We start from the raw sequence: 14,536 nt of genomic DNA, 5'->3' as shown, positions 1-14,536 counted from the left end.
CCCGGGATCGAATCCCACGTCGGGCTCCCGATGCATGGAGCCTGCTTCTCCCTCTGCCTGTGTCTCTGCCTCTCTCTCTCTCTCTGTATGACTATCATAAATAAATAAAAAATATTTTTTATTAAAAAGTCAATTATGTTTTAAAGATATTGCAGTATTTTTTAAAATCTTACATATTTATTAGTGAAATTATTGCTGTATCCCTATATATAGATGCACATTTTCATTTTCGTTTCTTTGTATAGATACATACCTTCATCTGGTGTCATTTTCCTTCTGTCTGAAGGATTTTCTTTGGCATTTCTTGTAATGCAGGTCTGTTGGTGATGAAATCTTTCAGCTTTTGTGTGTCTAAAATCTTTGTTTTTGAAAGATATTTATACTGGGTATATAATTCTAATTTGGGTTTTTTTTTTCCTCTTTCAGTACTTTAAAGATGTTGCTTCCTGTATTCCCATTTGCATTGTTTCTGAAAAAAAAGTCTGCTGTCCTCTTTTTCTTTATTCCTCTGTATGTAATGTGGCTTGATATCGTGGCTGCTTTTATAGTTTTTTGTTTACTACTGGTTTCAATGATTTCACTATGATATGTATGGTTTTCTTCATGATTCTGTTCTTTGAGCTTCCTGGACCTGTGAATATATAGCTTCCATCAATTCCAGAAAACTCTCAGCCATTAGTTTCTCAACCAGTTTTTCTGGCCCACCCATTTCTCATCTTTAGAGACTCTGATTACACATATATTAGGCTGATTGAAATTGTTCTACAGCTCACTAATGTCTTTTACCATTTAAAAATACTCCTTTGTCTTCCTGTATTTCCTTTTGGATAGTTGATGTTTGTAGGTCTTCAAGTCCTAGCATCTTTTCTTCTGCAATGTCTAGTTTGCCATTAATCTCAATCCATTTGCCATTAATTCCTCGTCTCAGATGTTGCAATTTTCTGCTCTGTAAACTTGATTAGGGCCTTTTTCTTTCTTTTTTTATAACTACTATGTCTTTTTTTTTAAGAATTTATTTATTCATGAGAGATAGAGGCAAAGACATAGGCAGAGGGAGAAGCAGGCTCCTCGAGGGGAGCCCAATGCGGAACTCCATCCCGGGACCCCAGGATAATGCCCTGAACCAAGGGCAGATGCTCAACCACTGAGCCACCCAGGTGTCCCTATCTACTATGTCTTTAGTTAGCTTTTTAAACATCTGGAATACAGTTTTAATAACTTGTAATGTCCACATCCCCTAATTCTGGTATCTCTATCAGTGCTGAATCAGTTTTAAACCATTCATATTTTTCCCCAGTTTTGGTCAGATTTTCCTGCTTATTCACATGCCTGGTAGTCTTTGAGTGGATGTCAGACATTGTCAGTTTTACCTTACTGGTTGCCACATATTTTTGTATTCCTATACCTTCTCCTGACCTTTGATGTGGGACACAGTTGAGTTACTTGGAAGCAGTTTATATCTTTTGAGTCTTCCTTTTATGATTGGAGTAGTGCTCAGTCTAGGTATTATTATTTCCCACTTTGGAGTACTCTACCCAATGCCCTGTGATTTTGGAGCTTTTTTAGCCTGGTCAGTAGAAACAGACAGTGTTCCTGGTACCAGGCACTATTTTTTTTTTTTTTTTAATCCTCATAGATGATTCTTTTTCTAGCCTTGAGTGGTTTTCTCACATATGTGCCAGTACTCTCCTGGATGCTCAAGGGGGACCTTCACATATCAGAGCTTTGCAGTTCTCACCTCTCTCCTTTGGTACGCTCTGTTTTGTTATCTTTATTCAGCTTGTTCTCCTTAGACTCTCAGTTCTGTCTCCTTAACCCGGGGACTCTGCTGGGCTCTGCCTGTGTCTCCTTTTCCTATCCTATGGCCTACATCCTCTCTCTCAAGGCATTAGTTGAGGGTATTCATGAGTCTTACTTCATTTCTTTCCTGCCTGTCAGGGATGACTCTTCTTTGCCTCATGTTCAGTGTGCTATAAACCAGTGTCATATATTTTTGTCTTTTATTTGTTGTGGGGGTTGTTTTGGGCGGGTAAGTCCACTCGCTGTTACTGTATCTTGGTTGAAAGAAGTTTCCAATCCTATCAAAATTATCTTTAATTTTAGCTATTTTTTTAAAAGATTTTATTCATGAGAGAGAGAGAGAGAGGCAGAGACACAGGCAGAAGGAGAAGCAGGCTCCATGCAGGGAGCCCGATGTGGGATTTGATCCCGGGTCTCCAGGATCACGCCCTGGACTGAAGGTGGCACTAAACCGCTGAGCCACCTGGGCTGCCCAAGTTTAGCTATTATAAAAGAAAGAATTATGTATACTTCTGTAGTTTTGAGAAATGTATTATTTAAAGTTGAATTCTAAATAGTTTTTTTTTTTTAAGATTTTATTTATTCAGTATCAGAAAGGGAGACAAAACATAAAGACTCCTAACTGGGAAACGAACTAGGGGTGGTGGAAGGGGAGGAGGGTGGGGGATTGGGAGTGAATGGGTGACAGGCACTGAGGGGGGCACTTGATGTGATGAGCACTGGGTGTTATTCTGTATGTTGGCAAATTGAACACCAATAAAAAATAAATTTATTATAAAAAAAGAACTGTTCATACCTTCAGATAAAGGGCAAATAGATATGTAAAAAAAAAAAAAAGATTTTATTTATTCATGAGAGACAGAGAGAGAGAGGCAGAGACACAGGCAGAGGGAGAAGCAGGCTCCATGCAGGGAGCCTGACCTGGGACTCGATCCCGGGACTCCAGGATCATGCCCTGGGCGGAAGGCGGCGCTAAACTACTGAGTCACCAGGGCTGCCCTAAATAGTTCTATTTAATCATTTTCTAATTGTGTTTCAGGAAAGGTATCTTGCCTTTTTTACTTACAATTTTTCTTTTTCATGCTACTGCTTATTAAACTTATTTAAATTCTTAAGATATTTATTTAGAAGCTTTTTAACTGATGCTACAATCAGAACCGTATGGGCTTTGAAGCCAAACAAATCTAGCTTACCATGTTACTTGTTGCATCACTTGTGGCAGGTATCTCTCCTTTTCTTCTTTCTTTTCCTTCATCCTTTTTTCTGTCTTCTGTTCTTACCCTTTTTCTCTGTTTCCTGTTCTTTCTTATATTTGCTTATTCATTCAGTTTAATCAGTTTCTCAAGAAATCTTTATTGAAAACCAGTTATGTGTTACATACTGTTTATATGGTTAGGACTACCACAATGAAGAAAACAGACAAAAATCCCTGTTACAAACCTTACATTCTGGTGTGGGGATAGACACCATAAAAAATAAGTAAATTATATAGTATATTAGATGGTGATAAGTGTTATGGACATAGTAGAACAAGAAAGGGGGTGATTGGGGAGTAGGGAAGTAATTGCAATGTTAAATAGAGCAGTCAGGGAAGGCCGGACTGACATTTGAGCAAAGACTGGAAAGCACAGTCAGATAGTTATGGAAGAAAGGATCATCCAGGAGAGGGAAGAGTAAATCCAGAGGTTCTGAAGGAGTACTGTGCTTGGTATGTTCAAGGAAGAGCAGGGAAGCCAGTATAGCTGGAAAGAGGCAGCAAGAGTAAGGAGGGAGGAAGAAGAGTAGGAGATGAGGTCAGAAAGGCAAATGGCAAGCAGAAGCAGGGCAGATTTGGGAGCTTTGTAGGCCATTGTAAGGACTTTAGCTCTTACTTTGAATAAAATAAGAACTATAAGAGGGGTTTGAGCAAAGAAGAATGTCACATCTAAATCTAATTTGACATTTTAAAACCACCACTCTGGCTACTGTGTTGAAAATAGATTGTAGTGAGGGAGGGTAGAAACAGAGAAATCAGGTAGGAGGCTGTTGCAATAGTCCTAGTAAGAGATGATGATGGCTCAGCAGAGTAGTAGCAGTGCACATAGTGCTATGTGATCAGACTGACAATATGCCTTGAAAGAAGAATGGAGGGTAGCCCAGGTGGGTCAGCGGTTTAGCCCAGGGCCTGATCCTGGAGACCCTGGATCAAGTCCCACATCAGGCTCCCTGCATGGAGCCTACTTCTCCCTCTGCCTGTGTCTCTGCCTCTCTCTCTCTCTCTCTCTGTCTCTCTCTGTATGTGTCTCTCATGAGTAAATAAATAACATCTTAAAAAGAAGAAGAAGAAGAAGAAGGAATGAATGAATAGAGGGTGCCTTGGCTCAGTTGGTTAAGCATCAGACTCTTGATTTTGGCTCAGGTGATCTCAGGATCATGTGATTGAGCAAAAGTTTGTGACATTAAAAGTTTGGGAAAATAGGAGCCAACAAAGGAGACCACAGAATGCGATGTCCTGGTAACCAAGTGAGGCACATGTTCTTAGGAGGATGGTATTGGGCACCTGGGTGGCTCAGTGGTTGGGTGTCTGCCTTTGGCTCGGGTCGTGATCTCAGGGTCCTGGGATCGAGCCCACATGGGGCTCCCCGCAGGGAGCCTGTTTCTCCCTCTGCCTGTGTCTCTGCCTCTCTATCTCTGTTTCTCTCATGAATAAATAAATAAAATCTTTAAAAAAAAAAAAAAAACGTTCTTAAGAGGGTGGTGTGAATGAACATCTGTATCAAATGGATAGATCAAGAAAGATGAAGAATGAAGGTTTACCATTGTATTTGGCAGTTGGTAAGAACAGTTTTGGTGGAGTGAGTGGGTCAAAAGCTACAGAGAAGAGTTTTAACAGCAAATAAGAGAAGAAAAACGGAGAGCGCAGAATATACCACTCTTACAAGGATTTCTACTGCAAAAAGGGAGACTAGAAATGGGGAAGTAGTTGAGAAGAACAGTGGGGTCAAGAGGTTAAGTCTTTACCCACTGGAATATTTTTAAGGCTTGAAGCTATAGTTTGTTTTTTTTTAAATTTCATTTATTTATTTGAGAGAGATGGCTATTACTTGTGAGATGTCATTTCTGTGAAAATGGAATATTCTAAATTTTCTTTCTTGCCAAGACTTTTGATATTAAGAGTTTGGATCACATTGCGTTATAGAAATTGAAATATAATTTTGGGATTTTTAAATGTATGTAGTTTATTTTTTTAATATAAAATAGGGTGAATACGGAATACAGAGTAAACTGTAGATTCAGATAGGTACAAGCAAGAACAGTCTACTAGCCAGCCAGTTTATGACATGAAGCCCATGAGGAAATAAAACAGAAGTGAAAAAATGCCATCCGTAACATTAATCAAGTAGTGAAAAATATGTATAAGATTTTAAGTGAATTGAGTCAAAAATCTTTTAAGTCAATTGGAGGCTTAGATGAAAAAAAATCACATAAACAGTATAAACTATGTGTTAAGAACTATGCATTAAAATTTACCTTTTATGTTTCTAACTTTGGAATTCTTCTTTATCACACTTTACAAATACTCCTTTAGTGCCTACTTTGTTTTGGAGGGTGTTGTATCCTTTTTTTTTTTAATACCTTAGTTTCATATTTAGTTGGCCAGCAAAGCATACTCTGTGTTCTTGAAAAGTGACTTGAAATTAAATCCTTCTGTTTCCACAGTCATCACCCTGATCTAGGCTTTCATCACCTTATGTCTCAGTTATGAAGATCGCATGTTTTACCACTCCCTGTTTCTTTTCCAATCAAATACATTTCTGAAATAATTCCTGTTTAATCTTACCCAGATATTATTTTTATTACATTACTACTGTGTTCAGTAACCTTCATCTCTCATTGTTTTTTGGATAAAATCCAAATTCTTCCATCTGCAAATAGGGTAGCCTCCACTAAATAAATGCATGTGCCCAACTATTCCTTCCATACGTCTATGGATTATCCTTAGGTATGGACAGCCAAACTGCACATTATGCTATCCACTTAGTAATCAAGTTTGCTTCTTTCTTTGTTCCTTGTTTTGTTTGTTTGTTTGTTTGTTCTTTTGGTCTGTATTTTTCTCTTCCAAGTTTTTATTTTTAAGAAAGTTAAAAATGTACCAATGTAAGAAATAATTCTGCAAGGTTTGTTAGAAACAAGATCAATTTCCCATCCTCCCCAACCCCATTTCCCTTCCTTAGAGGCAACCACTTTCACTTCTCTTAACTGATTAGATTTACCTCCTTTTCGCTAAGTAAAATGGTAAAATGCTGCTGCTCGCTTTTCCATTTTAGGCATAATCTTTTGAATACTCTTGAATTCTTTCCCTAGTCTCATATGTAAGAGATGTCTAACAGAGCTGTATAAAGACCAGTTGTGAGAGACCAAGAGTGTTTGGATGAAGGGTTCAGATTATTTCTTAGAATAAGCATCTGAGAACCAAAACATGGTAATGTGCGTAAGGACTTTTTAGGAAGATAAATCCAGCAGGGATATGTAGTCTGAATTAGAGAAGAAAAGAGGCCATTTAATAGACTGTTTTAATTGTCCAAAGGTAAGAGGCTAAATGCCTAGATTAAGATGTCATTTGTTGGAGTCGAAAAGATTTTAAGCAAAAGTCATTTCTAGTTCTAAATATAACAAGTAATATTTATTGAGCACTCCCTTTTTGTTGGGTACTACTCAAAGTACTTTATATGATTTATTAAACTTTTCAGAAACCTTAGAAATTAGGCACTGAAAGATTCAGTAATTTGTCCAAAGTCACACAACCAATAAGTGACAGAGCCTGAATTTGAACCCTGCAATTCTAGAGCCTGTTTGTTAATAATTTACTCTACTACCTCTCAAAAGGTCTTATTGACTGTCAAGAGGAAAACCACCAGAGTTAGAATTTAAAGCAAACATGATTAAAGACTATTTGTGATGTGGTTGACAGCTATAGAGGGTCTGGTTCTCAACTAGAAAAGTACAAATTAGATTTTAAATGTGGTATTGGAGATAACAGCAGGACATTTAGTTTGATATGACCTGTTGGCAGTTGAAGATATGAATGCAGACACCATTCAAAAAAGAATTTAAATTCAGCAACTAAAAAAATAAAAAAAATAAAATAAAAAAACCTACCACTCAGTTTAACAATGGGCAAAAGACAGGAATTAGGCACTTCACAAAAGAAGAAACATATGTGGCCAAATAAACACATGAAATTGTTCAACATTATTAGTCATCAGAGAAATGTAAATTAAAAACTACAATGAGATAACATTACATTATTAACTAGAATGGTTGAGATTTAAGAGGCTGATAATACTAAATGCTAATGAGGATATGAGCTAGTATTCTTACACATTGCTGGTAGGAGTGTAATATGGTGTATAGCCATTTGAGAGAACTGTTTCTCAGTTTCTTACCAAGTTAAATGGACATCTGCCTATTACCCAGAAATTCAGTGTCTAGGTATTTACACAAGGAAAGAAAACAAATGTCCATGAAACAACTTGTACATTGAATGTTCACAGCAACTTTTTCACAATCGGGAACAACCCAAAGGTCCATCAATAGGAGAATGTATCCCAAACAAACTGTGGTATAGCAATAGATGGGAAGACAACATCAGTAGAAAGGAATGAAGTACTTAGACATGCAAAAATGTGAACAAATCTTACACACATTATGCCCAGTGAAAGAGGCTAGACACAAAAGAGTATATACTCTGTGATTCTGTTTACAGGAAGTTCTAGAAGAGGCAACACAAATACATGGTAATAGAAGTTGGAAAGTCTCTTTTCAATCTTTCTGGGGAGGGAGAGAATTGACTGGTGGCAAGAGAGAACTATCTTGGGTGATGGGAAATGTTTAGAATTATTTTGAGTGGTGGTTGTAAAGAGTATACAATTATCAGATCTCATCTAAGTAACCACCTAAGGATTTGCATTTTATTATAGCTAAATTAAACCTCAGTAAATTCTTTTCTGTAAAAGAAAAGTTTATTAGTAGAAGTATAGAATTTAGAATTATCCACATAGAAGTGATGAGTGAGGTTGTAATTAGTGATGAGATATCAGAGAAAAGAAGGCTTAAAAGTGAGTTTTGATTATGCTTGCTTTAGAAGTGGAGAAGTGGAATTGGTGGAGTAGAATCTTGGGGAGTAAGGACAGTTGCTGTCCTGATTAGACAAAGGAGAGAGAGCTTGGAGTCATGGAGGTGTGTATTTGGTCATCAGTAGATCACCACTGACTTTGAAGAGAGTACTTTTCAAGTAAATGGAGAGATAAAGCCAGATTTCAAGAATAAACCTATGGATAGTTAGGACAGTAAGAAAGATATACGATAAAATTATTTTTGAGGAAAGAGAGAAGGAAAAATTGAGGGATAATTAGGGTCTGTAGAATTCAGTATTGTGTCAAGGTTTGTTTGTGGTGATGTTTTTGGTGTTTGAGGAAGCTGCAAAGAAAAGGAGGATGATTGGTGAAACAAGGTCCCTGGTTAGATGAGATAACAGGATCAAAAGCACAGAGGGAATGGTTTAACTTAGAAGAGAGGAATTCCTCCTTCTCTGAGAACATGATGCGTAAGTGTGGTCCCAGTGAGAATTAGAGCTGGTGCTGAGGACATGGCTGAGGATAGAGCTTTGGGGTAAAATAGAAGCAGGATGAGTTTGTTAATGTAGATTTAATTCATTATGTAATGTAGCAGATGAGACATCAGGGAAAGAGCAGTACATTAGACACTGTAGTGCGGGGAAAGGTTTAGAGCAGCTGGTGGTGCTCATATGATAGTCAAGGGATGAATAAAAGCATCAGTAATTAGCAGTGAGGGAGTTCATGGTAGACTCACAGTCATCAGTGCTTTCTGTCTCAGGAGGAGAGAAAGTAGGACAATAAGAATGACTCAGGTTGAGTACTGGAAGGATAGAAGGTCAAGTGTGTGTAGTAGCTGCTATGGCCAGAGAGGTCAGAGTTGAAATGGCTCCAGGAGATCCAAGTTCAGGAGGGAGATAAGTGAAGCAACAAAGAGGCCGTGTGAGCTGAGAAAATAAGACAGTGGAGCAACTGCAGGTTATAAAGACTGTGATGTTCTTTCGGGGGAAAAAAATGTTCATATACAAAAACCAAACCTCTAACCTTGAGCCAGTACATAACTTCCCAGCAGCTTGCCACTTTCCAGTTCTCTTCTGCTCCTGGCACTGGTTGCCCTAACTGTGCCCTGCTAATTCAGGAAAGGCCTTAGGTCTTTGCACTCTCCTCATCTGCTGTTGCTTTGCATAGAGAGAGGTTTCCTGTGCCATCTGGTTTTCTTGCTCCATCTGACGAGGTTTACACCAAAGAATGATAGAGGTAGCATGCTGGGACTGCATTTACAGTGCATGATTCATGCATGATGAGGTTATGGCATTTATGCCCTTTATTTGGTTAATTAGATTGTACCTCATTCAATGAACAGTTGAAATAGCTTTAAAGGAGAATAATACAAAAACATTAATTCTAAAATGTAAGTAAGAATAAAGAGCTGAATCAAAACGTATGCAAGAGTAGAAAATACTCATGGGAGGTGAGAGAAGGAAACAGATATGCAGGCAGTAGGGCCTAAGAACTTCAGATTTGGCTGTAAGCATTCTGGCTCTCAGGGTGAAAAAGACAGTCATTTACAGAGTTTTGTCTAAGAGAAGGATATCTATTCCTCAAAGCAAAACTTTTCTTGGTAGTAAATTCTACAGTAAATTTTTCCTTTAGGGTTTCTTATAAAAGATACGATGTCACCCATCTATTTACAACAAAAATTCAATTGAAACTGTTAAAACTTTCAGGGGCTTCCATTGTTTTTGGATTAAAGTCCAGGATTCTTATCAAGGCCAACAAGCATGATTACACTTAACATACCCGGGCTTTAAAAACAATAAAGATGATCATTTCTTAAACACTTAGATGTGCTAGACATTGTGCTAAGTTCTGTACACATACTATAGTCATTTTGTCCTCTGAAAAGCCTTATAAGATAGGGACTTACTAATATCTCCATTTTACAGTAGAGGAAACGGAGTTAAGCAGTTTCCCTAAGTCACAGAGCAAGTAAGTGAGTGGCATAACCAAAGCTTGAAGCTGAAATCTGACTTCCGAGCCTGAGCTTTTAACAACTCCACTGTGCTTATGTGTCTTCTTGACATTCTTGAACTTCAGCCTCTTCTCTCCTACTGACTTTACACATTACTGTTTTCTTCTGCTTGAAGGATTCTCTGCCCTCCCTTTATCCCCTTAAGCATGTCTCAGTTAATTGAATTGAACTATGATACATACCATCAAATTTAGTAGTCATTAAAACTCAAAAACCAGGCAAAACATGTAATGCTTTTGTCTACTTTAGTGAAAATGACTATTCTCTTTTATCTTTCATGAAAATTGGAAGCATTTGAGCCGGTCTTCAGTAATTTGGAAACTGGCCAGTGGACGTCTTACCAAATCTAATAACCATAAACCCATAACTAGGCTGATTTCCATATTGGTTCTCCAAATAGAAATGTGTAAATTTCCAGATCTGTGCTCCTGTTGATCTAGAGCCCTGGAAAGCGCTTTGGTCTTTACATATTCAAGTCTTGCTTTTTATTCAAGGCCTAGCTGATGCTCCATTTCTTCAGTGAAGCCTTTCTCGATTACTCTCGTCTACATTGATTTTCTTTTATGATACCATTATAGTTCTTTTTCCTGTACAACTCATCTTAGAATTTATCTACATACCGTGTTTCATTATGGTTTAAGGTCTTCCTGTGTATCTTTTTATCTCTACTAGTTTATAAGCTGCTGAGAATTTAACACCACATACAGCATTTTATAAACACTCATTGAATGAATGTTGAATGTAATAGTCTACTTTGGCCATATATACCTGGTTTACTCGGTGAAGCCAACACAAAAATACTGCTAGGTTAAGCATTCAGGGGGACTTCTTTGTTCAGTTTTTGAAAGGAGTTTTCTGTTGGCTTACTCTTCAGGAGATAAACTTGAATGAGGAAATACTAACTGAATCAAGGGAGAAAATTGGCTTCCTCTAGTGTACTGAGCAATTTTTGAGTACTTACTGATAGTTACCACCCTGTAGTTACATTCTTTCTTCCAACTCCCACACCTCTCTAAAATAACTTTTTCAGAGTGTAATGGTAAATAAGGGCATATAAATTTAATCTGAGTAATTTTGTTATCCAATTCATATGTAGCAGTTGGTGCTCATCTCTGAAGGATGCTGTTTTCTTCACCTGACAGCATGGCGTATATAATGGTCATTGAATTTGCCAAAAAGAGCCATGGATTATTTATAAAAAGATTTTGACCCTTTAAAAATTGTCCTTTGGAATCACAGGTGTAATTAAGGAAGGTTATTCAAGATTCCTACAGTCTTTAGGAGTATTTCGCATATTTGTGTGGTCACATGCAGTAAATGGTGCAAAAATCCTAGGGTGGTCACCTCGTCAGACATTTGGGCACTGTTCAAACAATTAAACCGGTAGTCAGCAGATTCCGGTCTGGTAATTAAATTACCCAGGGCCTTTGTTTTCAGATTTCTGCTCCTTGATATGCTTGCTGTGTCTTTCCAGGCCAAGCATGTGCCTGAGGTTTATTGATTCATTTCCTGTCTTTCCCTTTCAGTGGTAACCTATTAGGATGCTGGCCGGGGGAATTGAAAAGGGGCTTTGTTTTAGGCAGAATACCTTTAGACACTTGGCTACTCAGAGAACCTGAGGGACAATTTTTGCAGCCTTTGATGACTATCTTGACAGCACGAAGGTCATGTTAGAAAAGTTATTCATTTGCCTTTCTTTAGGAGTTTAAATAAGCTTTGAAGGTTTTACCCACTTGATAACACCAGCATCACTCTTAAGTTTTACAATTATTAGCCCACATCCAGTGGCAGTGCTCCTTCACTCGGCCATCACTTCTGCCATCCTATCATGGCTTTAGTTGGATAATTTCTCATTATTTCTCATCATTTCAGCAGCCTCATATCTTTGTCTCAAGATTTGTCTTTCTCTTAACCCATCTTCCATGTGGCTGTCAGAATGATCTCTCTAAATTGCAGATTTAATCCTTGTAGTTTTCTGCTTGAAATATTTCTGTGGCTCCCCAGTGTCTTAATATAAACTCAAAAGTGAGTACAGAATCAGGATGGTGATACGGCCCCACTTGCCTTTCCAGCCACATCCTGGTCACCTGTTTTAGGAGCTTCACTAGGTGAACACAATCTACTGTGTGGGTGTACAGGTGAATGTTGTTTTCACATGTGTGAGGATGGTAGATGTCAACGTAGAAAGATTAAATTGGTGTGTGTTCTTCAGAGGTGGTATGCAAAAATTGAATCATGCAGTAAAAATGAGACTGTTCTTGGATATAAAATTTAGGATCTGTCCTTTTGAATATTTATTAGACATATGTAATGTAGTTACCTTTAAAGAGGTCAGATCTAATTGATTATTTGTAAATCTTTCTAGCTGACATTTAAGGGAAACCAGTAACTATGTGAAAGAGCCAGCATGATTCATGATTCAGAAAGTTATCATTCCTCTCCCCCTCCTCTCTGTTTAAATTGGGTCAGACATTAAAATTCCAGAATAAGGTCTGTTTGTTAGTCCTAGATCTAACTTCTAGTATAAATATCCTAAGCGAGCCATATAGCATTTCTGAACCTCATTGTCTTCTGAAAATGAGAGGGTTTATGGGTATATTGAGTACTGTGTGCTTGATGCTGTGAATGATGCTGGGAATTTATAAGAAAAAATGGAGTGACTCGGCCACTGCACTAGAAAAGTTCACAGCTGATGTCCAGGTCTACAAAGCTGATATTTGTAAATCTTAGCAAACGAAGTTTAGTTTCTGAACATTTGATGAATGAAATGAATTTGTCAGAGATGATTAAATAAATTGTTTTTAGGCTTCTTATGTTTGGAAATAGAAGCATAACAGGCCTTAATTGAATAGACAAGTTTCTGAAAAGCGGTCCAGTTTTCCTGTTAACTTCTATTTAATTTCAGCTATCTCCTGCTGATTACTGGCAGCCTGCCTTTAGTTATGGTTCAAAGCTGCCATTCTGTGCTGTGAGCAGCGAGCTTCTCCCATGTCTGGCAGCTGCAGCTAGGCTACAGAGATGGAAGAGAGAGAAGCATCAGCTATTCTGATCCTGGCCATAACCATACCCAGCTGAATTCTATTAATGTGAGGCTTTTGGCAGTCTGTGTTTTCTGTTTCTTTTAGGATGAATTTCTATTAAGTGAGTCATTCTATTAAGGAATTTCAATAAGATCAAATTAATTCAGAGAAAGCTACTTCTTTGTTTGTGAAAGGAGAGAACCAACCAGAGGTAGATCTTATCTGCTAATTAAGGTGGTAAGAGAGATTCCCTACTTAGAATAAAATGGTAAACCATAGTCCACATCGGGAATGGCTTTGTCTTTCGCTTTTGGGGAATATTCTCTGTTTTCAGAAAGAGATCCTTGAGTGAGACCTCTGAGACCTTTGTAATTCTGAAAATGCCTGCATTTTATCCTCATAAACAAATAGCCTCAATACGCTATGGCTCCATTGTCTATTTTTGTTTAAAAAAAGTTTTTTTTCTATCAAAGCAATGTATTGTTTATTGAGGATCATTTTATATAAGATACAGTTCTAGGTGCTCAGACCACGTCAGTAAACATATAGTCTTTGCCCTTTGGGAATTTATATTTAGTGAGAGTATTTCAGATCGGGAGATTAAACAAATGTACTGTCTGTGTTTTTGAGGACATGAGGAAGATAGGGAAGCCAGGATAGGGTGAAGAGGAGTTCCTTTTCCAAAGACAATTAAGAAAAGCCTCCTTGATACATATTTGAGCAGAAACTTGGGGGAAAAAAAGGATATGGTGGAGTAAATTTTCGAGACCTTCTATGTCTTAAGATCTAGCATGCTACCATAATACTTAATAGTTTGTCTCGGAATAGAATTTTAAGTTGGAAATAATTTCCCTTCAGAATAATGAGGACATTGTTCCATTGTTTTATAGCTTCAGGATTGCTTTTGAAAGGCTTAAAGTGATCAGAATCCTGATCCTTTGTTGTGAATTATTGTTTTCTTTCTGTGAGCTTGTAAGACCTTCTCTTTGTCCCCAGTGTTCTGACTTCATGGTGTTGCGGCTATTATTGGTGGGCCCTTTAATCTAAACAAACTCCTTATCCTTTGGGTTCTAGGAAATTGCTTTGAATTACTTAGCTGATAGTTTTCCTTCCCTAATTTTCTCTAATCTTCTCTTTCATGTGCCTGTTATTCATGATCTTAACTACCCTGGTCTTTACCCCTTGACTTTTGCTTTCTCTCCCTTCCTTTCTCTCGCTCTGTTTGTTTCCTTTATTCCTCCTCTTCTTTTCCAAGTCTTTTATTTTGCTCTGCTTTCTGGGAGATTTCATGAACTTTTTATTCCAGCTTTTCTTTTGCTATCATATTTTTAATACCTGTGAGTTTATTTTGTCCCTTCATTGTTGTTTTTAAATAACACCATTTTTTATTTGATGATTCTACAATGTCTTAGCTCTCTGAGAACAACAATAATTTCATTATATTTCTTTATATAGTCTCTTATAAAAATGATTTTATTTGAGGGAGAGAGCATAAGTGAAGGGGAGAGAAGGGGCAGAGGGAGAGGGAGCAGACTCCTGGCTGAGCAGGGAGCCTGACTTGGGGCTCGATCCCAGGCCCTGAGCCAAAG

The sequence above is a fragment of the Canis lupus genome, unplaced genomic scaffold (assembly GCF_011100685.1).
Source record: "Canis lupus familiaris isolate Mischka breed German Shepherd unplaced genomic scaffold, alternate assembly UU_Cfam_GSD_1.0 chrUn_S1601H1791, whole genome shotgun sequence".
Lineage (NCBI taxonomy): Eukaryota > Metazoa > Chordata > Mammalia > Carnivora > Canidae > Canis > Canis lupus.
Note: the sequence above shows the minus strand (reverse complement) of the source record.